The 27,757-nt window shown below is 40.3% G+C and overlaps 1 protein-coding gene and 1 long non-coding RNA gene across 2 annotated transcripts in view; one reads left to right on the top strand and one right to left on the bottom strand.

Moving 5' to 3' along the window:
• TENM3 (teneurin transmembrane protein 3) overlaps positions 1–27,757 on the top strand; it is a 1,331,063-nt gene that overhangs the window by 1,102,495 nt on the left and 200,811 nt on the right.
• Positions 21,253–22,218, bottom strand: LOC121068907. Its single transcript, XR_005819131.1, has 2 exons — positions 21,607–22,218; positions 21,253–21,427 (listed from the first exon to the last, which is right to left on the bottom strand). It is a non-coding gene; the product is annotated as an uncharacterized LOC121068907 (long non-coding RNA).

The following is a 27,757-nucleotide window of genomic DNA, read 5'->3' as shown; positions in this document are numbered from 1 at the left end:
TCCTCATTTTTTGAAATACTTAAAAATATTGTGGCTCACATTAATGATCACATTTCCTTTCTTGAGATGATTAATCAGCATCAAAAGTTGTTTTGATGTATTTTCTGCTCGGTGTGGATCTGCGCAATATATGTCTTAGTTGATAGAATCAAGTTCTTCTGCACACATACCATCCTGAAAGTAATAAACCTTTGTACCGTGATATTCCTGAGTGTAAATTGCTGCAATTGGATTTTAAGTTGATTGAAAAAAAATGTGTAAATACTCCCTTTTGGCTACCCATCTGAAGAGCCTAAAGAAATGCACACTACTCCTATGTCAATTATAACTCACACTAAATAAATTGATTCAATATCTCTCTGTGGCAGACAAATGACCTAGCAAGCTTTTTGGTTTGAATGAAGCTACATCTCCTTCTAAACACCTACCATTACTCTGTTCTTAAAAGAAAATGATGCACATAGAAGCTAAGGTTTTGTAAAATAGTGGAATTTGCCAGCCGAGTCATTTACGGCTCCCTCTTTCATTCAAATGCTGCCTCAGACCTCTGATGTAATTCTGCAGACAGAACTTCTGTCTTTGTCACTGATAACTCTGGTTAACTCTTCCCTACCTCAGCAGCATTAAAATGGAGAAAGAGAAAACATTTATTGACTTGGCATAGCCAAACAGGTAATGGGCAATTCACTGTGGCCAGCCTTTAGGATATGTCACGCTTTGAGATGACACAGGGCCTTTGTTGCTTTTGTAAGAATCTCCTGTGGTACAACCCTTGCTGACTTGGTGGAAGGAGAGTTGGCTTATTGGTCTGAGCAGTTATGAAAATGTGCCTGTAGCAAAATAGCAATAATAACACATGCTTTTCTCTGAAGTATCCATGCTGTAGTTTGAAAAGCAAATTTTAAGAAGATACGTTCTTCCACATGATGAATTTGCCTCCGTACCTTATATATAGTGTAAGTTGATATGCCAGTGCAAGGAAAAGCAATAATCCCAACAAAGGGGAACCAAAGTTTCATCTGTACTAAAATACATAGAAGATTTTAGTATTTAATATTGATAGTGCATACACAGTTTATAGAATCAGTGTAATTACGCATCTGTGGTTTAAGCAAACCAATATCAAATTAATGAATATGCATGATATATGTTAGCTGCTAATATTTGTTTTTCTGATATTTTATTGTAATTTCCTGAGCCATGCCAAAGAGAAGACAATAAAAGATACTACTGTTTGTTTCCTGTAGCCTCAGATACCCGTACCTAAAACCTCTGTGGCTGTGGGCTATTTTGTCTATTAACAGAAAACCTGCAAGGAACTTAGATTTAGTCTCATAAGATCAGAGTCCTTACATCACTCAGAGCACACATAACATTGTTAGAACATATTATATGTATGTAAGTGTTGTTTGAGTGCTTAATTAGACTTTATCATAATACTTGTGCATTGTGGCAGCTGAAGTTCTCCATGCAACCTGAACTTAGTTAAGAAACCTGTTGGAAGCTACTGATAGGATATGAAGTCTGTACCTGTGGAGTTTCTGTATCCTGCTGCAAAATTGGGATCAGTGTCCCCAAATATTGTGGTTGGAGAAGACCTTCAAGGTCACCATGTCCAACCTAGAATTTTCTGTGATTCCTCTAAGAGAGTGTGAGCTAATTAGTTGAGAGCGTCCATCCCTGTTGCACTTGGATGTCTCTGCAAAGACACATCCCAGTGCTACCAGTTGCACGTTCCAGTACAGAGCTACCAAAGAAGGCCAGCCTAACTCTGGTACAGTTTAGTTTGGAAACCACCAATCCAGACTGCTAGGTCAAGGCATTAATAGTTTATAAATTATTACAAATTGAAATATTAGTACCAATTATTAAAGTAGTTTAGTCTCTTAAAGTTAACAAGCTGGAAGAAATCTGAAGCTGTTTTTTCCACCTTTAAAGATGAAATTTGTATGCAAGATGACTAGAATACCAAATCCCAGCCAGATGTGAATTATAACTGCAAAATTATGAATGCTTGAGAAACAGAGTGCATAGTGGAAATGACAGCTCTAGTACAGGAATGCCAGGAGCTGCTGTAATAACTTAATATGTAACATGCTATAAAATCAGAAATAAGCACCTGTATGTTTTCATGTTGCAGAAGGTTATAGTAATGAGACGTGTTGCTTCTGTATACAAATTCCATGCTATGTCACAGCTACAGCACTAGCAGGCCTTCACATACCTGCAAGAGTAACTTAGTTTTTAATGAGGTGGTATATACAAAACTAGCAATCAGTTTTTTGCATTTTTTAAATATCCTTATTACAAACATCTGTAAAATTTACTGTCTACTGAAGTAGAGTTCTGTGAAACAGACATCTTGTTTGTATTTAATGCATGTAATACCTTGCTTTTGCTTGCTTCTTCTCTGGTTAGTAACAAAATGTTTGTTTGTTTGTTTTGTGGATTATGGTGATGTTAATTGCATGTGCCATGAAAGCTTTGCGAAAGGGGAAAAAGCCATTTGCTGAAAGAGTTCGTACTGTTTTCTGAGGCATCTTCTGTCTTTCATGCTTCATAATTGATCACAAGCACTCAAATGTTTGTTTTTTCTTCTGTCCTGAAACACTCTTCAAAGAAAGATTTGGAAAGCTCTTTTGCAGGAGTGGGGAAATGGGAATATTGTAAATTCCTTCATTCACATAAAGGAAAAGGATGTTTCAGTTTGTTATTTTCATTGTCACACATGAATAATAAAATACAACCAATGCAATTAGGCGGCTGACTACAAGCTAATTTTATTGGATTGCAACAGGTTAATAGTGTGGCTGTATTTCAAATCACACATAGGCTGAAATTATGACAACAGATGTAGTAAAAACTGTAGTCATTGCTATCCCTAAAATAATATCCAATCATTTAACCACAAGAAATGCAGAAATCCAAATACCATATCCAAATAGGATATTCCTGATCCCGGTAAAGCACTTCGCTCCTATATTTCCTAGTAAAATTTAGGCATAATCTGAGTGGTGATTTTAGTACTTTGCTGTAACTGATCTTAAAACTTGCATCTGACTTGTTAAGATCTTACATCTGTAGTTAATAAAGTAAGAAATCTTTGATAATAGGAGTGGAAAACGGTGTATAAGTATAAAATCATGTTCATTAGTAATTTAAATGTGTAGGTTTCCAAGGACCAGAAAAATGCTTTCTAAAATACATTACGTGTAATGTCAAAATTCCTGCATGGAGAGGTAGAAAATAATGACTAGTCAAAAGTCAGACTAGTCAGCTGAAATACTTTCAGTAGACAATATTTTTCTTCATGCAATAGAGCCGTGAGAGGAGCCACAGTGGGTTCTCGAATACAGCACAGAACAGTCTTAAAGTTGTTGAGGAATCTGTGATTTAGTAGCCTGTTTACATTTATGTCAGTATTGTATAATGATGCATTTGTTAGTATATGAAGTAATAGCATTTTGATTCTAAACTTAATGTTTAAAAATACCAAGAAAATTTTAAAACTGCCTTACTTTTTTTTTTTTTTTTTTTTAACTGTGTAAGATCCCATCTGGCTACTGCAGATGGATCTTCAGAATGATGTAGTGGATTGCTTCTTATGAGAGGTTATAAGTTTGGAGTTATCGCATAAAACATATTAAGGATATAATGAAAAAGAACAATAAGCTGTTTGCTCTCTCTCCTGGTAGGCCATAGCTCTTTCGGGAATTCACATGAAGGGCTTACTTTTCCCAAAATGTTTGTTGGCAGAGGTTCGTCAGCAAGCCCTGACACCTGTTTGCATTGGTAGGAGCATCTGTTATTTCAGTGTAAAAAAATTTACTTCTATGGTTTTAACTGAGTTCCACTTCTGCTGTTGATGTAAGTGTATCCATCTTAGAATGTTTGCTAGCATAAATCTATTTATTTAGAGGTGTCATTACTTTTTTCCCTGTTTTTATTAGGAAAACTAGTCTACCATCGCGTGTGTTTATCTGTTTCTTGTAGTTTTTATAGCTAGTATTCTCTAAATAGTAAATACGTTGTCAACGATTTCAAGCTATTTTCCTGAGCTTTTTTTGCATGTTATTTTTTCCCCTACACACACTATCACAGTAATATCCGGTCCTGAAAGCCTTATCTCAGCTATGCTGCCAGTTCAAACCAAGTTTTGTCCCTAAAGCTTTTCAATGCAAAAAAAAACAAAAAACAAAACAAAACAAAAAACACGTAAGTTACATCATGGTTTCACGCTGGGTTAGCTGCCTGGAGTGAGGTGGGTGGGTAGGGGGGGTTGCTGTAGCACTTGGACAAGGAGGAGGAGGAGGAGGAGGATGGAAGTTGAGATTTGTGTAATGAGCGTGAAACATCTGGATTTACAGGCTTATCTGAAGGTGATCCATGGGTGCTGTGCTACTACTTAGTGTGGCTAGAAGAGCTGAGAGAAAGGCATTGATGACAAGCTCTTGTTTCAGATGCATTTGTTGTAGGTATGACTTGTCTTTGCTATGAAAATGTTTTCTGGCAGGATGTGACTGTTTGATTTCTGTAAATCATGTTTTGTTTTGTTTTGTTTTTTAAAAAAAAAGGACATCCGAATAGCTAGAGCAAGGTACTGTTTCAGATTTTGTATAATTATTTGTAGCACAGTGAGCTGGCTAGTATTCATTTCAGAAATATGCTAAAATATTTTTAAAGCAAGAAGAAAATAGCAATACATCCTCAAGTTAAAACCTTTTCAATGCATACAGTTTACATTTAATATCTCAATGTGCTATGTATTCATTAATTTAATACAAAAACACCATCTGTATTAAAAAAAATCAATAAAATAACTGCTGCTTTCTCTTCATAGCAAGCAAAATAACTGCCAGATCACATTCAGCAGGAAGACCAAATGGCTTCCCCTCTGCCCCCACCTCCGGGGCCTGGGGTACATCTCCAGTTATTCTTTCCTCACCAGCGTGGTACTAAGTACCAGGCTGGGCAATTTTCCATTGTGAGGCAGCTGGTCGTGTCTTTTATGAGCGACGCGTCACTCCCTGACCGCGTTTTGGTAGCTGCGTGGAGCGGAAGGGCAGTGCCTCAGGAGAGAAAGAAGATGGCGGTAAGGCCGTGCGGCCCACGTCTCTCAGGGCAGCAGCCCACTTGAAGTGGTCTGCAGGCTACCTGCTTCCTTCCACCTGTCTTGCTCTGAAAGCTTCCTATTTTTTCCATCCCTCCTCCTTCATATCTGCCCTGATTTTCACCTTACTTTTTTCCCCCTGGGTTTGTTTTTTCTTTCAGTTGCTCAGCTGGGCAGCAGATGGGTTTGTTTTATTCCATATCCTGTGTTGATGCTCCTTTTTGGTATCTCTTTTACCATCCTCTTGGGGCCAGCAGTGCTTGTGGCCCAGGCCCATCTGTGACCAAGGCTGGACCACTTACTCAAATTCAGACTAGTGGCTTGACAACTGGGCAGATTTTTGAAGTGATTTATGCTGGTTTAAGGGAATGCAGGGGGAAGGCAGGAGAAGGGCTTGGGGCACCTTTGGAGTGTCAGGGAGAGGAGAAGCAACATCTCCTTTCTCCCCTCCACCAACCTTCCTCTCCATCCCAGCCTTCTGCCCCAGCTAATAATCACCTTTTTGTTTCCTTTGGTTCATTCTGAATAAAAACTAGTGATTATGGTACATGTTCCTTTTCAGGAAACAAAAAAAATAATAATTCAAACCGTCTTTTAGTTCATTGCCCAGCTAGAGAATGTACCAACTTATGGGACTGCAGATTTCCATGCATATCCTGGTTTGGGTGAAGGAAGCGCCACCAGACAGAGACAAGCCATGCTTAGTCTGTCCTGTGAAGAGCTGTACATGGTGACTTCAGCAAGAGCAGGACTGGTTGTGGGATTAAATTTAAAGAAGTTCTTCACTATTTAGTCTGCAGCAGCTGATTCAGTGTGCAGTGCATCTCCTTTAACCATTACTGCTCTTCTGCTCAGTACTTGCCTTTCCTAATCCACAGTAAGTATTGGTGTGGGCAGCAAGGCTGGAACATACTGATTTAGGAAATGAAAGGTGGCTTACTTGCTATCTTGAGGAGCCAGGACCTTAGGACTTTGCCCTGGAAACTCTGCATTTATGCTTTGCGCTTTCAAGTTGGTACAGGAGGAAGAGTCAAATCCTCTTTCAAATTTCAGATAATTATTAAGTAACTTATTCTAAGATTAAATTTACATTTTAAAGGGAAGATACGAGCCTTGAAATGTTTCAATTAGTAATATTTTTTGCCTTCAAAATCCTTTCAGCTTACCTGTGAGCACTTCTAAAGAGATACAGTGGTGGTTGAGGCTAATTACGAGCACTGCATATTAATACTGTAATTGGCTAGCATTGCCTTCCCCAAACAACAACAAAATAACCAAATCTTGTGCAGTCGCTGTGAAGTAGACAATAGGAATACTAAAAGGAAAGTATTTATTAAGAGTGAATTGTGATTGGCATATATCCGAGCAGTTACAATTTCAATATCCCAATCCTAGAACTACTTTATTATTATTTCCCTTTTTGCTTCAAAACCTGAATAGGAGCATAGAATGACTGGCATAAAATAAAATACTGTTTTAGTTTGCACACTAAGGTGGGTGGCATGCTAGAAAATTAAGATATCCAGCTAAATGCTACTTGTTTCCCAAATAACTGCAGAGCAGCATAGACCTGAAGGAAAAAAAAAAAATGTACTTCCAGTATCTTTGAGGATACTGTTTTGAGGTGGATTTCTTCTGCTTTCTAGCTTGCCATTTCTTTGTATCTGCTTATCAAGCTTGTCAGCCACAGGTTTGGAGCAGCTCATGTTGCTGCTTCTAGCTGCTCTGCAGACCTGCAGGCTACATGAGGCTTCAGATTTGTAAAGCATTGCCCTATTAGTCTGTCTTGGTAATTGATAATATTAGACATAAAGTATGGTCGCTGCTTATGATATCAGTGGAGTGGTAGTAGGTCAATAAAATTTTGGCAAATGCTTCTTTTATACTGGCAGAGTAAGAAATGCAAATCATAGAGTCTGGTACTAAAGCAAGTTCTTCCTCGACCCAGATTTCCAGGGGCTTCACATCTGCAAGTGGCACAAGATTTTTACAAGGGTTCAAATGATTTCTAAGATGTAGGAGGTCCCCTTATGAGACAAGTAGATGAGAATTTCAAAGAGGTCAGTGCTCAGAGACAGGAACGGATGAGAAAGGAAAGTTTTTCACCCTATCTACTACCCTAAATCTTGCGGTAGAATCACCATCTAAGGCTCAAACCGCTTTTGAGCTGAGAGTTCAGTGCTACCAAAAAGGCAACCCAGAAGAAAATTGATGTGGGGTGGGGAGGAATAGTGTTCTGTTGTGTTAGCATGTCGGATCAGCTCCCTGTGCAAAGTGGGGGGCAGGAACACCTGGCATAACTTCAGCCTTTGTTTGCAGTGCTCGTGTCCAGCACCTGTGATCTTTGGAAAAAAAAATGCATCCTATTTTGCATCTTTTTTTTTTTTTTTTCCAATTTGGCTAAAGGCAGTCGTAGTGACAGTGGTTCGAGTTACTGCAGTGTGGTGTTTGATTTTTGTGCCCCACCCTAATCTCTTGTTCTTTAAGGATTTTTCCTTGCAGTTGGAATGTCTGTAGGGCACGGTCACATTAGTTAAACATGTACACTGATGCTGCAGTATCAGTGAAAGTGAAGGGTTCAGTGCTGACTTGCAGCGTATTTGCTATTTATTTACTTTTCGGGCTACCCAGTGGGATATGAGACTGAACTTGTCTTGCTCTTATTTGAGCCTCAGTATGCTTACTGTGCACATTTGTGCAATTGCTGTGAAGAAAAAATCACTACAATAGACTCGTAAACCTGAGCAGCTGTAGGGGCTTTCTCCACAGAAAAATCAAGGGAGTCTGTCCCGGTCTCCCCGCGAGTCTGCGCACCATGGCTTGCTGCTCCTGTGCCCTGGCAGTGCAGGAGCACGGTCCTGCCTGAAAATCACGCTGCAGCGCGATCTGGACTGCGGTCACTCCTTTCCCCAAAGCCCTACAGCTCAGCTTTGTCCCCTCCTGCCTTCTGGAGAGCATTTACTCCTTAAAAACACCCCAAACAGCTGCACATAGGTCAGGCAAGCACTTTTAAATAATGTGACTCCTGTAATAGGTAGTCTTTAGAGCTGAGCAAGATTAGCTAAGCTGCGTGATTTTCAGGGAGCTGAATGTTTGCCCAGTTCCTCTGCAGCATACACCCCTGAGGAAAAATGTCAGTCTGCAGTTACGTCAGGATGTGTAGGTGCCAAGTATGTGCCATATAGCATCCACAGTTGGTTACCCACAGGTTATAAGGAGGCTGCTTTCTGTTATAACTGCACGGCTATTTGTTTATTGTTGCTGGAAAAGAATAATTGTATTGCTTGGCTTCAGGTACTAGCGTGTACTTTTATTATTTGTTACTGATAATTGCCCATTTGTAGTAATACGTAATTTCCTATTTTGGTGAGAGATGAGGAAATATTTTTGAAAGGCCTAAACCTTTATTTTGGGGAGGAAAAAAACCCAACAACTTTCACGTCAAATAACTTACAGATTTTTTGCCATCAGCCCCTCAACTTGGTCACTGTGGTGATTTTAAAATCTCTTGGGTGAAAATAGACAATGATGGGCAAAAATGGACAGAGAACCAATAAAGAATTCGTTGTTCTATTCATGTATTTATTTCTAATAAAAAATAAGGTTGTTTTGAGTCATCCCTGCTCTTTCTTAGCACCTCATTTTGTCTGAGTCTGCAAGGAGAGAGGGAGAGAGGGCAAAATCGTGGGGAGAGATGGCATGTAATGCTGCACCTGTTTCATGGCGTGCAGCTTTGCTGTTTGCCACCCGAATGGATATTTAGAAGGGAAGATAAATAATGGGAAGACCAGCTCAGACCTCCCAGTGGCTGTTTAAAATAAGGGTTATCTGATTTACAGAATGACCTTTTAGAGATACCGTGTCTTAGTGGTTTTTCTGCAGGCTCTTGCTAATTGATTTAAAACTTGTCCGGAGAGGTCAGTTTTGTTCCTTGGTTTTCCCTCCCAGATGTTAGGGCTGTTAGATGTGGGACGAGGCTGTGTGGCCTCGCCAGATGGGGAATCCATGTGCTAAAAGAACTCCTGTTGGAAATGTTACAGGAAGGCATCCTTGCTGTCTGCAGCTGTACACCAGTAGCTCTGTGCAGTACAACATCTTCGGGCATCACACAGTCTTTACTGGTGTTTGTTTTGAAGCTTGCCTGAATTTTTAACAAGTGTCTATAAACGTCTCCATCTTGTTTCAAAATAGACAATGCCCTACAAAGCAGTTTCTTCACGTACTGTTTTGCTTCAACTATTTAATTAATTTTACTAAAAGAGAGAAAGTGTGAGATGGCTGCAAACTATTTCTTTCTTACAAAGCATATTAATATTTAGCACAGCATTTAAATGTGCCTGCTTGAGACTCCTGTTTTGCAAAGCACCAAGATAGAGAGGATCTTTGGTGCAATATGCCTATTTCATTCATCACTCGTGCTGAGATTCAGGTAAAGTGTAAAGCTAATAATATGCTCAGCTGTTCTGCAGGGTCAATGCTTTAATGTATTGAGAAGTACCTGTTTATTGATAAAGCAAGGATTGTTATCAGCAGATAAAATTTTGTGTTTTCTGTAGTACTCTTCATTTCCCAATTTTAATATAAAACACTTTCTGAAATTGAATCTTTAACGTTATTCAGTTCAGCTGAGGGGAGGAAACATTAAGAGATAAGAAAAAAATGATGTTTTTCTCATTCCTTTGTAACATTTCTATTTTTTGTTGAGCTTGTTTATACTTGTCTGTTGGTTTGCAGTGAATAATCCACGCTGTTTGTCATTAGATCACGGAGCTGCGGTCAGCCAATATTAGCTCTTGCTCTTAATTCAATGTTAGACAGACAAGGCAACTCTGTGCTAAATTTTTATTAAAGCAGGAGGTATTTGTAAAGACAGTAGATAATCCAGATAAATTGCAGGTTCAGAGTAGCTGTTGTCTTGTGCTTAATCTTTGCTGGGAGTAAATTAAGAAACTACATTAAATGAAACACATGTGTTTTCGTTTCTGAGGCTTCATTCCAGGATAACTCCAAGCATGGAGAAGCTGGTAGCCACTTCGTGGTGTATAGGTTGCCAGACCACTGATACTTACCAGACCCTTTTACTGGCACATGGTGAGTTTCTGTCAGCGCGTATTTCAAAAACGCTTTGAAATCCTCTGGTGGAAGCATTTCCTAAGTGCCGATGCCCCTTTAAATGTCTACGTGGGGATCTTACTGGGCTTTTTTTTTTCTTTTTTTGTAACCAAAGCTAATGTAATCTGAAGGGGAATCTTCCAAATTCTCTCTGATGGTATCTTACTGTGCTGCAAATAGTTTCACTGCTGGTTCCCAGTAGCTTCACAGAAACAGATGCTGCTCTCAATTTTGAGAGGGATGCACAATGTCCTAACAACAGCACTTGTCAAAGGGCCCGCTGGATGTTATAGCAGTCCAGCCTTTTTTTTTTTTTTAACTGGATTAGACTGCAGAAGCTTAAAGTGGCCAGAGGCACAGAGCGTATTTTACAGCACAGTGAAGTGCAGAAGGTGGAACTTCTCCAGACAAACATCTCTTCAAGACCTTCCTCCTTCAGCAAATCTCTTTGTTTTCCTGCAAGAGGTCAGGGTCCCACAGTCGGTGTCCCTAGCCTTCTGACATCTGAATGGTCTCAAAAGGCTTTGAATGTTCCCTGCGTTCAGCCTGTTGTAAGTAGGACATTTTTTCTTGGGCCATGTACAGCGCAGGTACCTCGATGGGCTTTTTGTAGCTGTGGTGTGCCAAATACTGCCCTCCAGTAACTGCTGCCGTGGCCTCAAATGGCAGCTATGGGTGCAGCTGTTGCATCGCACGGATGCTCAGCAGTGCAGAAGTGAGAGTTTATTTTGATGAGTAACCTTCATTATTCCACGTGGTCTGAAATTATCTTGTATTTTAATCGTGATAATGTTCATCTGGTTGAATTGGGTATTTTATAAATACGAAGTTACATCTCTAAGCTGCTCTGTCATGACATAAAATAACAGAGGAAAAAAAGGCGTGCCAGCTGATGTCGTCTTGCTTTGTTCAGCGAAGGCATTCTTGTCACTGTGTGCGGAAGTAAAATGATGCATTAGTACCCAGACAAAGTAAAGTGAGTAATTTGGGGAACTCTGGTGGTGTAGCATTTAACTGTGGCATGTTTAGTTGTCAAGAAAAATCTGTCCTGCTTCATAGAGGGTTTATAGGTGCAGTGACAGAAGGATGTGACTGAAAGATGGGCTTATTTTGGGAAACCTAATTAGAACAGCAGTGTTTTATTTTTCCGTTATTGTTGCCCAAGGTTCGTTGTGTTTCTAGTGTTGCTATTAATGTCTTCTTAAATGTCAAATTCAAACTGCTGATGGTGATCATCTCATATATTGCTAAATATATACATCCTGTTGAGAATGTATGATGTAAATTGTATGCCAGACCCTCTACATATGCGTATTAAAGTCTTTAAGCTAAATGGTTGCTTTCAAATTTTCCTTAAAATTTGTTTCCTATTTTCCTTAAGTGGCATACAAAACAAATGGAGACTTTTTTTTTAAAAGGAGACTTCATGCTATTGCATTATTTTTAAATGTTTCTATTTTCTGAGGCATCATGACACTAAATGCTGTAAGAAAGAAATCCCAAATATATCTTTTCCTGATGAACTGAAAGTTAATGTCATTTCCTTCTAAATGTTGCTCTGTGAGGTCAAGTATGTGCCTGCATCTGCCACCTAGCATCTAGCAGTCAAATGGAGAAAAACAAAAAATGCCTCAGGGAAATCCTTTGTAAAACTTTGTAATGTACAAAAGAAAAGTAAGTTGGCCCTGGTATTCTGGAAAATTCAATACAGTTTCCATTACTAATGATAAATAGCTCTTCATTTTCTTTTTACTGAGTCCTTTTTGGAAATGAAAAGTCACTTTAAGATGTTCCTACAGTCATTAAATTAGTTGGCTATTTAATTCGAGTCGTGTGTGAGCGACTGCTGTGTGCAGCCTAAGTTGTGTTCGGTTCACTACTTGTTGGAAAGAGGGTGTGCAGAGTTGTCCTCTGCTACATGTTGAATTTTTTGGGTTGAGCTTTGCATCTGTGGTTTGGACTGAGACATCGGTTACTTGCTGTTGAAGCTGTTCTTTTATCTTTTTGTGAGAAATCACCTGTAGCTTCCATGTGTAAATAAGATTGCAAACATAAGTGAAAAATAAGTTAGGATCTCATTGCTGCTACATGCAGTTTTAAAAGACTGGGGAGATAACATACCAAGGGAATAAGATTTAGCCAGGTTTTGTGATGTTTCCAGTGGGCTTCAGTATCTGCCATTATGCTTTTTTCATGCTTCAAAAGCAAGGTCTTGAAATTTTAGAGTTATAAATATATTTATTATATTCACCGATGTCTGTGGAAAAAAAAAAGATGTCTGACTTCTGGCACATGAATACATAATTGTGGGATTTCAAAGTGCTTATATCTTGTTAGAACAGCAAACCTTTGGATATCAAATATGCAATTTTGAAGAAATGAGGGATGCCATTTATTTTTATTAAGCTGGGATTTGAATGTTTGAAGAAAGTATTGGGGGAGGCATTTCTTTTGAAATGGAAGTAATATTCCTCATTTGCGATGTTAAAAATATTATTTTTGGCATAGTTACATTCTTTATAAATAAACACAGAAATCTGTGCCTGAAAGAAATATGCTTGTTTTCCATGTCTACTTATAACTTTTTTACGTTATTATTTTCACTTTTACGAGGGTTTCTGTTTAACAGCAAAAGCAGAGTTGAATGTACAGCTCTCTAAATTTACCCTTACTTCCATGAGATGGAAATGCCAGTGTATTGATTAAAGAATATCAGCGCATGGAAAACACTTTGTCTCATTATCAATTAGTAAGTCACAAAGAAAATCAGTGAGTGATGTTTTTCAGGTGGGAAAATGCAGGATACAGTTAAAATTAACTATTTCAGTTGACCATAACCAAAGAAGAAGATAAGGATAATAGTGCTTGGAAATCAGCCTTTACCTTTCTTTTCATTTGCTCAGTAAACCTCTTTCCGTCTTCTGTGCAGCTTGGGCTCCTGTCCTGTTGTTTACTTACATATTCCAAATACCGAAGCTTCTATGAGTATGCTTTTATATCCAGAGAAGCTTACACTTTCTATGGAAGACTAAGGTTTTGGTCAACCTAAATTTGCAAAAGCTCACACATTCATATGTTTCTATATATGATGTGCAATAAATACAGATTACGGGACAGAAGTTCTTAAATTTAGATGTGTCTTACATGCCGACTGATCTTTTTCACCACGAGAAATTTTAGTTCTTTCGTGTATTTTTCAGTACCTGGCCCTAAGGTATTTTGTACTGTTCTTCTGATTACATGTATGAAGTGGCATTTTGGGAACCCTTGGAGATTATTGAGAAATCCTTTTCATAAAGGTAGCTGTTAAGTGTGAAGAATTAGTTCTTTTTTTGGTGGGGTGTGTTTGATTACAAGGAAATTGTATCCTGCATTTAGTAAGGTGAAAGCCAGTGCACCCTTCTTCATGCAGTAATAGTGGTCCTCTGGTATAAAATTACACCAATAATTCCCTAAAACGCCTTCTAACTGTGGTTTACAATTCTAGTGCATTTTGTCTTTCAGGTGAATATGGTTATTCCTTTGGGTGTTTGGGATTAAGGATAGCTTCATGAAGTCAGCATTATAATTGTTTAGACGGTCCTGGTTTGGACACCTTGTATTTCGGTGTAAACATGAGGATGTTTGTTTTGTTACAGGGAATCATTACAATAGGTAAATAGATGGAGGAGGGCAAGTTGGTGATGGAGTAACTGGCAAATACAGTGAGGTATGATTAGTAAAAATGGAAAAAATATATATATTTAAAGTGATGTGACCAGCTATAATAGAAATAAGGGAAAAAATTACAATGTATGTTAAAAAAAAATACACGGATTTGGGAGTAAAATCAGTGTGTTGTTTCCCTGGAGGATGTTACCTAAGTCTTAGAAACTTATTTAAGAAGTAGGTTGCACACAGCACTGAGAAATAAAAATGAAGAAGCAAGGAGAGCAGTGGGATAACCTAATCCAGTAAATCCTTTCTATCTCCAACTTATAGTTGTAGCCTGTGAGTGAGGTTCAGCTGGACATGAAACCTGTGCCTCAGGTACAGGTGCTGGATGTGCTTCACCATGTCCTAAACTCTGAATTGGGAGCAGCTGGGCACATGCTGGCCTTCCTTTGTTTCAGGTAGAAGACATTAGGACATTCAACTTCTTTGCATTGATTTCATATTAAAATGTTATTGGTGGTTTTGAAGACTAGGGAGGGTTACCGTGAAGACAAAGAAGACCTGGCATGCATGAAAATGTGTGAGAACCCTTGCTCAGGAACATACAGCGCATCTCAGTTGTGTGTAGACATGACTTTCCTCTTTTTAAGTTAGCTGGTGCCAGTGCAGACCTTGTCAAGCCTGCATCTCGTGGTGGGAAATCCAGTCAGTGGCAGCTGCCGGGTACACAGGTAGGACACAAAGAAGGCCCTCTCTGTGCAGCTTGATAGGACTGGAAGGCATGAGAGTCTGAAAATCCAGTCTTTCATCTTTGTGAGCTTTCCCTTCCCTGCCAGGATTACACCTGTGACAGCCCCACAGAGATATTTGTTGCTGCTCTTGATATTGTTAATATTAAATATTAAAATTAAGTATAAAATATTAATATTTTAGTAGTCACACATCTCCGCACATCATTAGAGCCTTTTTGTACTAAGCACTTTTCAGCAATACAGAGGCGCAGTCCCTGTCCTGAAGAGCTTGTAATATTAAATGAAGGATGTATGAAAAACCGGGGCAGATGACTCAATCATATATATGTATTATATATTTTGATTTTAAATTATGAGAAAATTGCCAGTTGTTCCTATTTTCTCTTTAATCTCCCTGTTGGTTGGCTGATTTGGGACAAGAAACTGCAAATAGATGTAGATTTGTATTTGCTTGCTCTTCCTTCGTACTTGGCAGATTTCTGCAATTTATAGAAGCTTGTAGTTTCTCAATTTAAAAAAAAAAAAATCAGCTGCAATACTCAAAATGATTAAAGAGAATTAAATTTATAGGTCATGTTCCTGGCTGCTCTGAGGGCGGCACAACAACCTTTGTAAATGGGCCGTGCTTTCATCCACTCAGGTTGCAGGGACAGTTCTAAAATTAAATTTATGGAGGCCTGGAGACTGCCAAAGGTGGGGTTCCCAGACACCAATTATGTCTTATATTTTAGCAGTAGTCTTGTATTTTACCCTCTAGAGGATATCCCAATGCTAGAACAAATCCTTTCATAGCTAAATTTTACTGACTTCAGTCAAACAGACTAGAGTACAAATTGGTTCCAGATCTGGGATCCATATTTATTGTAACTGTTTAAAAACAGATGCAGATTCAAGTTGGCTCACTGAGCAACTAGAAGTAAAATGCCCTTGTCTGGTGGCCAAGTGTGAATTGGGATGACCTCAGGAGCTGGCTGCTCCAAGGGGAGTCCCTGCCGGGCCCCCTGTGGCCGTGCTGCAGAGGAGATGCAGTGGGTGGAAGGTGCATGGAGGACAACTCCGTGACGGGACGGTCCTGCAGCCTGCCTTGTGTTGGGGAGTGCTTGGGGAAGGGGGGGCTCTGTAGCCACAGCAGGTCAGGATGGACAGACGGAGAGACAGATGCTGGGCTGTGGTTGCTTGCTGTTGCAGTCATCAGGAAGATGTCTTGTTTGGGTAAGATTATCTGAGGGCAGTCTGGCTTTTCTGATATCTTGAGAGCATCAGCTGAGCGGAAGCAGCTCTGGGAGGACAGAATCTGTAATTTGTAATGACTTGGTGGGATTATCCCAGTCTCCGGTAGGTAAGGCTCAGCAATGCACTTTGATGACCAAGGATCCTTCACAGCAAAATTGCATAGTCCCTTCATACAAATACACCTGGAGTGCATACACGATAGCATTATATCCACCAACCCCAGGGAGGGATATCATAGACTTGCAGGCTGTGAGCCTTGAAAGGGCAGCAGGGACTTAGGCTTTCAGTAGGGCTTCTCCCTAAAGCAGTACCCAAGAGTACAAGGAGGGGAAACCCTGTGTGTGGGTGTCTGGCACAGCTGCTGCTGCTGCAAGGCAAGTAGGTGGGTTGCTTCTGTGTCTTATTATACTTAATTTGACTTTTTATCTATCCCTGATATTCCTGTTGCTTCTTCTGTGTGCGTGTGGCTTCCTCTGAAGGTTTGGTACTTTTGTGTCTCCTTTCGTGGGGTTCCTCAGTTCGTTTTTTACCCCTCCCTCCTCCTGTTATAAAGTGAAATGAATCAAACTGCTCCATAAAGCTTAGCAGTAACACCCTGACTGAACTTGTCTCCTTTTGTGTTGTTATGACAGCATTCAAAATTGTTGATCAGCCACCCTGGTCTGCTGACAGGCATGTCTGATTTGTATGGCACTTCAATCTCTAGTTTTTGTCGGAAAGGGACCCCTTCGATTAATAGTTTCGGTTTTTCTGCATGCTCTATTTAGTGTTCTTGTGGTGTTTTTTTTTCAGTTTATTTGCTTCCACTAACCCTAACCCAGTTTGTCAGTGCTGCAAAGGTTCATAACTTCTTGAAGCTTCTACTTTATGTGAAGCCTGAATATGAAAAAGTGGTGTATTAAATACTCTCTCACTTTTCTACATACTAGTATTTTAGTGTTGTTTCTGCATTTGATCTGAGTTTTTCTAATGATCTAGGCTTTTCTTAAGATCAAATCAGTCATCTTGTCTTACATGTAGCAACTGCACAGCGACATCTCTTTTACGTGAAATGTATGTCATCATTTTGTATTCTGCCTGTGTGAAGAAAGTCTCTTCATCAAAAGTCTAGTTAGTGTGTAAGTGCTTTGTTTACTTCTTGAGGTTTCTAAGCATTACACATTTTCTAATCTGTTTGCTTATGGTTTCATGAAACCGTGGAGTTTTTATGATGTCTCACATTGGCTTAGCATATATACGTTATAAGAAAGCTTATATTTTTGTGGTCTCTTTTTTTATTGCCACAGTCCTTGAAATCAATCAGTGGGAATAAGGTTTAGAGCTGTATGGTGACAAATAGGACCAGTGGTGTTTCCAACTGATGTCTTCTCAGGAAGTCAGGGGCATGACCACTGTCCTACTATTCCCACTAGGTTCTTCTACGCCTCCTTGCTCCTCCTTTGGTTTCCATCACTGATCATCATCCTTTTATAATCATTTCTAGGAATGTACTCAGTCCAACTTCTCTGGCCCTTTTTATTACTCCTCTTAGTGTAATATTATGCAATTCCACAGTGTCCTTCATGTATTTCCAGGTTGTTGTTCTTGCCTCTGCGTTACCAAATTTCACAAAGTGTGGCCGAGCTGGCTGGCAGCCGAGCACTGCTGGACGTGGTGAGATGTGGGGTGCTGGTGCCCCCAAACATTATTTATGTCTCCTCTTGCTGCCCCTTGCGCTTTCACCTTGACGGACTCTTCTCCACCCTGTTCCCCTCTCTTGGCAGTACGTGAACTTTGTGTCCGTGTATCTGTTAAATAGCTGGAACAGGGAGCTATAAAACAATTCAACTGAACTTTGTGCTCTTGACATTCGCTCAGTCACTAGTGCCCTAAGGGGTATCTCCTTGGAGCTTTTGTTTCCCCTTTCAGAGTTAATCAGAGACAAAAAGACTTTTTTGTCTTGAGACTGCAACCACTGAAAAGCAACAAAGGATCAGCACAAATCACTAAACTTCTTATGGCATATAAGACTTGGTCATCTCATTAAGTATTTATGTATGCTCTCTTTTTTTTCCTGCAGCTGTCATATTTCTCAGAGGGGACACAGCACCGTATCACCACATCTACTCGTCTTTATGCCTCTTTGTTAAACTGCAGTGGGAAGCTCTTTTTTTTTTTTTCTTTTAAGTGAGTCAGGCATAGCAGAACTGCTGCTGCTTTTGGTTGAAGCATTTCGTAGTCTTGCAGGAAAATATTCTGGGCGTGAGCCGTTTAGCTTCTGTTTCCTTAAATATGAGCTGGCTTTCATAATTTATTATTCTTTACAGTATCTGAATTCTGATTTATTTTTTTAGTTGTGGTGTTTTGTCTTGGGGTTGGAGAGGGGATGTTCGAGGGTGTTTGTTTTGTTTTGTTTTGTTGTTTTTTTGTTAGTCTTCCAGTCTGCATCGTTACTATGATATAAGTTTTAACATAACAGGGCATTTCCCCTCTGTGGTCAGTTTCTTTTCTGAATAAAGGATTTCAGTTGTGGGAGATGAGTGTATTTTGTACATTTTTGTGTGTCTGCTGCTTGCAGTTTGCTGTACTCTTCCTCTTCTTCCTGCCGTTCAGCATCAGGGCAGTGCAGGTTGTGCTGGCAGTGCGTGCACTGCTCTCCTGGCAGCTGGGGCGCTCTGTGTCGAAAGAGTGATGTGCTTCAGTGTATCCCAAAGAGCACTTTCTGACCCACATGGAGGAGTGAAGGTACAGATCTTGGAACAGTGCTGCTAAAAGGAGCTATATTTGTCTTCTGGCAACATCTATCTGCACTGAAGAACTTTTTCTAACCTGTCCCCACAGGGTGAAGTACAGTGTTTTCTATGTTATGTAGCTATTGCAGGTCAGTGCAGAGCTGTGCTGGTTTTCCTGTGTTACTGTGCATTGGATCTGCTGGCTTTTCCATTTAATAAATCATTATTATGTAAATTTGGGGTCTTTTCTAGTCTTGTTTTAGAAAGGTTATATAATGTTTCAGGGGAGGTCTATGCAGGGCCTAATATACAAGCACAGCATCTTATAGTGTGTAAAGTTAATGAAATTTCTTTTTGTTCCACATCTTTGAGTTTGTCCTGAGGACTGCTGGCTGCTTGTTGCTATATATTGCTGTGACCATTTGTATTTCAGTAAGACTTTGTCCCAAGATTGGAATTTATTCCCTGATGCAGGTCTTACCCTGTTATTCTGACTTTTTATCCCGTATGTTTGAAATGCTCTTTCACTGTCTGATGTTCTACTCAGATTCTTCAAAATCTTTTTTTTTTTTACTTTCTATTTGAATAACTTTGTTATTCTGATGACTGAAACTCTGCTTTGTGTAGAAAATTCAAAGAGTAGCTTGTCTGAGAAATTCACGCTAAAATGCAAGTAGATGAGACAATTTCTCTGAGTAAGCCAAAATACATTGCACAGAGGAAAATCCTTGTCACAGAAACCTGTGGAGAAAGTTGTGTGTCTGAAATTGTGAAAGACAGTTTCAGTTGTCAGCTATTCTGAAGAGAAAGAAAAAGTTGAGGTCGGAAAATAAAGAAAATAAGCATCAGAAGTTGTTAGCGGAAATATTTGTGTTTGATCCCATCTTTTCCCCCGCTGTCTCGCAGGTCGCGATTGTTGACAGTGGCCATAGTACAGAAATTTTACAGGCGTTTTACCTGGACATCTACTGATGCTGCAAATGTGTTTTGTTGTTCTCTAGATCCATTTCAGTGTTTGAGACATTGCATTCTCTAATCTGGCTGTACGGGGGTGCAATTAAATTAAGAGGACTTTAAAATGTGCTTAAACTGAGGCACAGGAGTGAATTAGGTCCTGTGTTGCGGGCACAGGGGACTTGAAGGACTGCTTTGAAGGAGCTGCCCTAGAGGGCTGAGCAGCTTCATGCTCATTAAAACCAGGACTCGCAGCTTGACCTTTGGCAAGAGAGCCTGCTCTCGTTTGACTGTACTTAAGGCGCTGTAAATAAACGCAGCGCTTCGGATGCTGGTGCAGCTCGGGTGGAGCAATGAAAGGAAAACTTGTCTCCTTCCACGTAAAGACATTTTCACTCCCACTGCTGCTGCTGTGCGTTCAGCTGTGCCGCTGTACAGAAGAGCGACGCTGCTGGTGCAGGGAGACCTCGGGGACCGGTGTGACATTACCTACTGCGACCAAAACACGCTCTGAACAAGGTGAGAGGAGACAATGGAAAAGGAACCTCTCGTAGGTGTCCCTTGCCCAGCGATGCAATCGCTGGTGGGAGATGCCACCAAAACCGTGTGGTGTGCAGGCAGCCCTCGTGATCCGGGATGGCTGCGGGCGCTTCTAATTATTTGTTAAAGGCTGCTGATGGCACAGCAGGCAGCACCCCCCAGCAGCGGAGTTCAAATTCACAATTTGCTTCCTGCTCAAAGGTGAGAGAAGTGCTATTGAACAAGAGCTGTAAGATCATCAGAGGTGTCGAGAGGAGCTGCTACCTACGGGGGACTACAGTTTGTTTTGTGAAGTTGTTTTTATTTGAAAGCACACTTTAGCAACCGTTTCCATGTTAGGTTAGCAAAGCATTTGAAGCTCTATCTGCTTCTCATGTGGAAAACTACTGTAAAGTAATCTCAAGGTATTTACCAAACCTTTGTGGCTTTTTCCCCTTCTCTCTTTGTCCTCTTTTCATCTTCCAAATTGCATTATCTGGGAATTAAATAATAATGGGCCCGTTTTGTCGAAACTCCCTAGCCGCTGCAGTATTACAGCCCAAAGAGAGTGTGGGAGTTCTCTAGCAATACATCGAATTTCTGGTCTGATAATTCTCGGCAACAAAAGTATGATTTCAGTCGCTCAAATCCCAGCTGCCATATTTTCAGGTAATTACTGGGAAAGAATTATCTTTCTGTATGGGAAATGGAGAGTGTATGTACCCTAGTTTTCAAGTGCAAGTAAGTTTAGAGACTGCCTTTTGTAATATGGGTATCTGTTGCTCTTATAAAATGCTTAGGATAAGTTACAGAGGTGCTTGTTCATCTTCTTGATGAATTTGTGATGAAGTTTGGGAGCGATTACTCTGTAGGAATGTATAATTGAGTTATCACAGTCATCTTTACTCCCTCTTTTTTTCCTTTCTTTCTTTTTTTCCCCCTTTTTCTGTTCTATGGATACAACTATTGTAGGAAAAAAATTTATGGTGTCTTGTGATGTCTCTACTCCATGTTATGCGTAGTACCATAAACACAGTAACAAAAAGTCAGATGGTATTTTGGGGAAGTGTAGCATTAAAAATTATTACAGATGTTACATTGTCATGTGCCTGTGATCCTGACAGATAGTTGGTCACAACTGTAGCCTGCTTGTAAGCACTTCGTATCTCTAAAATAAGAAATAAAATATGGAATTATCATAGAATACTCTGTGCATGTAAAATAGTTTTGCATCTTTTAACACTCGTTAATATTTGTTAAGATCGACTTTGCATCTCCCGTCGCTGGCAGTGCCCTCCGCAGTTGGTGGCAGGGGCACGCTCTGCCTCATTCTCGCTTTCAAGTCCCGCAGATGTTGCGTTTAGCACTAAGTGCCACAGCTCCTATCAGAAGGAGGAAAAGTGTTTCTTTGAGTAATTAAACAGGGCCGCCATTCCTCTTCTGGTGCAGCCCCGTGCCATCGTCAAGCAAGCGCTGCAGTCAGATGAGCCCTCCCGGCAGCACCTGAGCTGCCAGGGGTTCTGCTGCCCTCCTGCCACGTGTGCCCGGTCTGCTCCCTCACCTCTCCTGTCCAGGCAGTCCCAGTTTGCTCACGCATTTCCAGTACCCAAGCTGTTGAGCATGTCATTTTGACATGAGCAGGTTAGGAAACAAGTGTGTGTTTGTGATGCCGAGGGGCGATGTCGCCCCGGGCGATGAGCGGCAGTAACATCCTCACCCGCCTCAGATGCACCCAGGGCAAACGCATCTGACGACGGCCAAAGGCAGTCCTGAGTGCTCTTGCTGCTCTTACTGCACCCTGAGAGCCTCAGGGGATTTTTGGCCTGCCTCATTTGTGCGTAGCAAATGGCCTTAAGACCCAATATATTCAGTAAGGATAAGATAATGCTGATATTCAGTAGCAGATTTCAAGACCCTCTTGCAATTATGATGGTGAAAATTTGGTCCTCTGCGAGCTCTCAGGAGTATAAGGTAGGGTTTTTTTGGATGACATTCCTGCACCGAGGCATTGCAATTCCCACTGTAAGCATGTACAAGTTTTTATTGTTCTCGCCAGAGTCCCAGTCCTACAAGGTATGTGGGCGCGTGACTTAGCTGTAATGTAACCGTGCAGGCGAGGCATACACTTCTAACAGACTATGCCAGGGCTCATTTTCCCCTTTTATCATTACAGCTTGAAGTACGTTGCGTGCTCATCAGGCAGGAGAAATAATCTGCATAAATATTCTGAATAGCACTGAAGAAAAAAACAGCTTTCATGTTCCAGGAAGAATATTCCCATTCCAAAGCAGGACAAAAGAGATGTCTTCAAAATTGTCATGGTTGCTAATACAAATAATTGGAAACATTTCCCAAAGATAATTTTGAAATACTTTATTTAGCTTTAAATAATACAAAATAACTTTTAATGCCAGTTAGACGACATTTGGAATCAATGTATTTTCAAAGGGTGAATAGGATTATTTCAGAGATACTTTAGACTGATCACAGGGGGAATGCTCTGGGGTATACATCTACATGGGGTCTCCAGAAGGCTTTACAAGTGGAATGTCTTCTCCAAAATTAAGGAGTCATTAAGTACAGTATTCAGGACTTTTAAATCCCTTTTGGAAAGAGGGGTTTGATACAAAAGCCAAGATAGGAGTATTACAATGCTTTGGACATGTTTTCAATGTAATGTCTCTTCAAAATGCATATCGTCTACAGCTGCAGATTTGCAAAATATTGTTTCAGAATATGTTGGGGTTGGGTCAAACAACACTGAAATTAATGCATAACCTGTAGGAAAAAAATGTAGTTGTGTAAGTAAAGTTTAAATTGATGGTTTTGTTTTTTCCTTCCCTCCACTTTGCTCCCCCATTTCATTTTATTTTTTTACTCAGATATCCAAGTGCTCTAAATGTAGTGGTATAAGATTTTACTAAATGGAAAGCTGAAGTAAAATGTCTGTTCTTAAAGCATGTGACATAGGTTAGCATCACTTCTCTCATCTTTCCTTTGCTTTGTGTATGGATAAAGTCCAGTCCTTTCTTGGCTTCAGCAGATAGCCCAAACAAGGTTGTGTAATGTGAGAGGTGTACGTGTGCGTATTTCCTTCAGACACCATGCCTAAATGCTGAGGTGGAGAAAAGGGGGTTGATCTGTTCATTTTCTGTGCTTGTCAGTTAGAGCGTCTCCCTTTGTAATACTTAAATCTGTGCTCGGAGAGATCATGGCAGCCTGGCTTTCAGAGGCTGAAGCAAAACTTCTGTTAACATGTGTTTGTGTGCATGTACTGGATTATTTTGACGTTTTCTCTGGGAATTGTAAATGGGAGAATAACATTGCATAATTTCCTTTTGTGTACCAAGATGCACATACTTAAAAACAACAACATTCGCCTTACTTTCAGGCGTAACACGTTTGACTGTTTGTTTAGATTCAGTTTTACTGAAGGAAGCACAACAGAGAGGGACAAGAGATTGGAGGCAGTTCTCCCTACCGGAGCTACTCTCCCTGCTGAGGAGAGGGTACTCCTGCAGTTTCACGCTCAAGCTTTTAGCAGAGCCCATCAGTGTTGGCTACGATCTCCCGAGACTGCGCTAACAGTCGGCTTATTTCCCCCAGTATTGGCCTTATGACGGGGTTATGGGATGCCTGCAGGCCGTCCGATTGTTGTGGCTTCGAGAGCAGTCCTGGTACAGCAGCAGCTGGAGCCCCCTGAGCAGCAGAAGGGTGTGTTGGGCTGAGTCGGTGACACTGGTCCACACGGATTTTTATATTTTTTTTTCCACTTGCACAGTACTGTTCGATATTGAAAATATCGATTTACAGGTAGAAAAATGTCAAGTATGTTATTGTTTTATAAAATTATAGGTTGTATGCTTTGTTGTTGTTATTGTTGTTAATACTCGTCTGTTTTGTTGGCTGTGTGGAGGCTGTTCCTCAGTTTAACAAGTCACACGTGTGCCTTTCCCACCCGAGGCTGTAAGCAGAGCACCTGGGTACCCTACCGAACCTGAGCCTTCTCATTATTGCCTTTGTTTTTAGGTTTTGATACCTCTGCCATACACATCTTCACATCGGCGTTGGCAGAAGCTAATGCATCGACTGTGTTGCAGTACAAATTAAAAAATGAAGCAGGTCCATCTGGACCTCTGTGTGTGCCTCTCTAGTTGAATGGCATCGCTGTCTGTATGGTTATAGCTTACTGGTTCCGGGATTTTAATGATGATGAGATGGTTCCGAATTAAAACTTGTTTTTCTGAGTTAAAAATAATAATAATTTTTCAGACTACAGGCTGTACTTACCTGCCAGAAAAAGTAAAGAAAGCAAAGAGCTTCACAGCCAAGCCACTCCTATCATATGATGAGATATAGACCAAGTACTGATTTAAACCTAGAGTAATTAACACTGCTTTATAAAATCCTTCAAATTCACTACGTCTTTGCACAAGAGCAGGGAGTTTTCCCTGGTGCTCCGAATGGCTCGTTGGTCTTTTCAGATCCACATCTGCGACAAATGACTTGAAGTAAGGGCTGGAAAGCTCAGGGGGCTGGAGAGCCATAGTTACTGCTTTAAATAGGCAGGGCTGGTAAAGTTGGGGAAGGGGTGTGTGTTTGGTTTGTGTGTTGGGGGGTTCATTTATTTGTTTTTAAGTACATTGACAAAAGGAAAGAAAGCAAATACAGGCACCACATCTGCAAATGGCTACAGCCCTCTGGAATCCCACTGAGTTAAGTGGAGTTCCCAACAGGCACATAGCTCTGCCCCCATTGAAGAAATTGTGGGATTGAGCCACAATTCAAAGACTTGAGACTTATATTAATGAAGATCAACACAAAAACAAAATCAAGTTACTATTATGCTGTTAAGAGTTTTTTCTTTCAATTTTTTAGTGTTTTTTTATTGTCTCTGCTTCACGCTTATGTCCCTCAGGACTCCTTTCTCATAATTTTTTCTTAAAAAACGAAAACAACAACAAAACCCTGTTATCCAGCGTCTTGTGAGTAAAGCTACACTGAACTGGAGAGCAGAAGACAGTTTTTTGAGTTTGTAAGCTACGGTGAAGCAGATAGGCTCATGTCTGAAAGCAGAAATAAAACCCATGATTTCTGAGAGCAATGTATTTTTACTGTTTATCCAATATTTTTATATGGACTATTCTGTTAAGAAATTTTGATTTAAAAATTGAATTGCTAACTTAAATATGGGGTGTGTTTTTATATGAAATTGTACCTCAAGGCTGTCTGCAGAGCAGAGGAAGAATTACTTTTCTCATGACCGAGGCAGTACTTCTTTCGAGACTTTTCTTCCTCATTTTTTTCCTAGTCCGAGACTTGTATAGTTTTGAAAGTTTTTTTTGTTCGTTTTTTTTTTATTCCAGTTGTGCTTTTTTAAGGACAATTTGTTAAACCTTTTGAAACCTTTTGAAGAACTTAATGTTGGCCTCTGCTTAATGGACTGTAGATGCCTAAAACACTATTTTCAGACCATGCTCTGCCAAAGCTGGCCAATTCAAATTAACGTGGCCTCAGAAGTATTCTGACCTGCCAGACTAAGGGAGATGAATGAGCAGAAGCAGGCAGGCTTCCTAGTCTGGTCAAGAAAAAGAAAGCATTTTTTTTTTCTATTTTTTATTCTTTTTTGTTCGTATGGTAAATCAAGTTTGCTAAAACAGCCTGTACTTCCTTTGCTTTCTGAAACAGATAGGGATCCAAATAAGTGTGTGATTTAAAACAAAACACAACTTTTCTTTGATGTTGAGTAATAGAGCCAAGAAAATCAGTGGCTAAGCTTGTTAAATGTACCAAGTTCCAGAAATATAATTAAAATGCAGAAATAGCAGCAGTCACGCTGCCGAAGCAGTATACTGTTTGTTTTCTTCTATTGTTTTTAATAGAAATCCCTGTCTCCATTAGCATTAGTGTGCATCTGACTACGTTTTGCTGTGTGCAGAGCCAGAGCTCACAGAATTTTCCAAGCACAGTACCAATCTGGTAGTTAGTAGCTTAAAAACTGTCTTTGCAGCCCAACATGTCACAGGTACCTATTTTTCTAACAGGAGGTTTGTGTTTCAGATTTCTGTTTGAATTGCAGTGCACTGAGATGGAATATCTTGAAGAGAACAGAAATGGCTTATTTTATCCATATCAGATTGTGAAAGGGAAAAGGAAAGCTTTTTATCTAATCAGCTGTATTTTTAGCAGGCTTCCGTAATTGGCATGAGACCCTCAGTCTGAGTGCTTGTTTGAGTATGCAGATGATCTGATCCTTTCATGTTCCCTAGTTAGCTGGAACACAATTTCAGTTCACACAGATTTTTCTGATACCCTCTCATTTAGGGGCTAATGCCCAAACAAGGTCCAAGTCTCTAATATTACCAATTCCTATAATAAATTACTTGTATATTTAGTGTAATAATAGCAGTAAATGAAATAATTATGCTTTTCTGGTTTTGTTTTTAAATCAATTTTATTTTTATTAATTTGTCTTTTGTAGGACTGTTTAATTTAGATGTTTCATTTTTAAATCTTAGCACCAGAGCATACATATTCCTCTTCTGCAGATATTGCTACTCTGAAAGTATCCAAATAGGTGTTTCTTTAATCTGCGCAGAATTTGGTGTGGAGGTGCCCAAGCTGCTGCCCAAATCAAAAGTGATGCAGCCATGTGAGCTCACTGCAGTGCCTGAGATGATCAGCGGTAAGGCTTAATAGCCTGGGCTCGGTACCACAGTGTGGTAGTTAAGCTGATCCCAAGGTGCAAGCTGCTGCTTTGCACATTTGGCAGCGTGTTCATTTGCAGAAATGCAGTGGCTCCCTCGGAAGTAGCTTTTATTCCGGTCGTGCTGCAGTCTTCTGTACTGTAGAAATGATCAGAGTGAGTTCAGACAAATACGGTCTGTTAAGCATCTGGACAACATTCCCCTCCATTTTACTGTGTAATTCAAGCACATGTAAGTAACTGAGAAAAGCTTTCTTTACAGCTGAGGTCCAGAAGGACTGCTTTTTTCCTTGAGAATGTCAGTTGTGCTCTGTTCCAATATACGCTTTCAAAAAACTGTTTTCCACGATAAGTGGACATGCTGAATTAGCATTTTAAGTTTTAAGACTGGCCCACAGCTTTGTAATACAGCAGTGTTTATTTCTGGAACAATCGTCTGAAAATATAAACCTGTCCCTTCAGCTGCTTCCAAAGCACTGGTTTTCTGCAGGGTTAATCTGGTAGGCCAGGAGCTGCCCAGGACTGAGTCACGGGTGGTGGCGGTGGGAGAGGAAAGAAGCCCATCGCTGGGTGCACTCATTGTGCGTTTCTAATATATAAAATATATATAATAAATAAGGAGCTCCATATTTGCTGCCAGGCTTCGTCTGGCTTGAGAGGTGCCTTGTGGGGTTGGTTTTGAATCGGTGTCCATCCATCATCCGTCAGTTCCTGCAGCTGTCTCCTGGTTCCTTGAGCTATGATACCTCTCAACCTTTTAATCAAAACCAGCCCAGGCAAGGTAATGGGCAGCATGCGGTAGGTGCCAGTTGCTCAGGAAGCCCTCCCAAGCTTTCCATCTTCTCCGCTGCTCCTCTGAAAAGTGGAAGATTTTCTGGACTCCCCATGTGGTCGCTGAGCCATTAGAGAAGGAGGCTGCTGGGCTCCAGGTATAGCAATGAACAAAACCTAAGCACTGGGAGCTAACTATTACATCAGTCTTTTTACTTGTGTTGTTTCTTTTAAA

This window comes from Cygnus olor, chromosome 4 (genome assembly GCF_009769625.2).
Source record: "Cygnus olor isolate bCygOlo1 chromosome 4, bCygOlo1.pri.v2, whole genome shotgun sequence".
Lineage (NCBI taxonomy): Eukaryota > Metazoa > Chordata > Aves > Anseriformes > Anatidae > Cygnus > Cygnus olor.
This window is presented reverse-complemented; position numbering and strand designations above follow the sequence as displayed.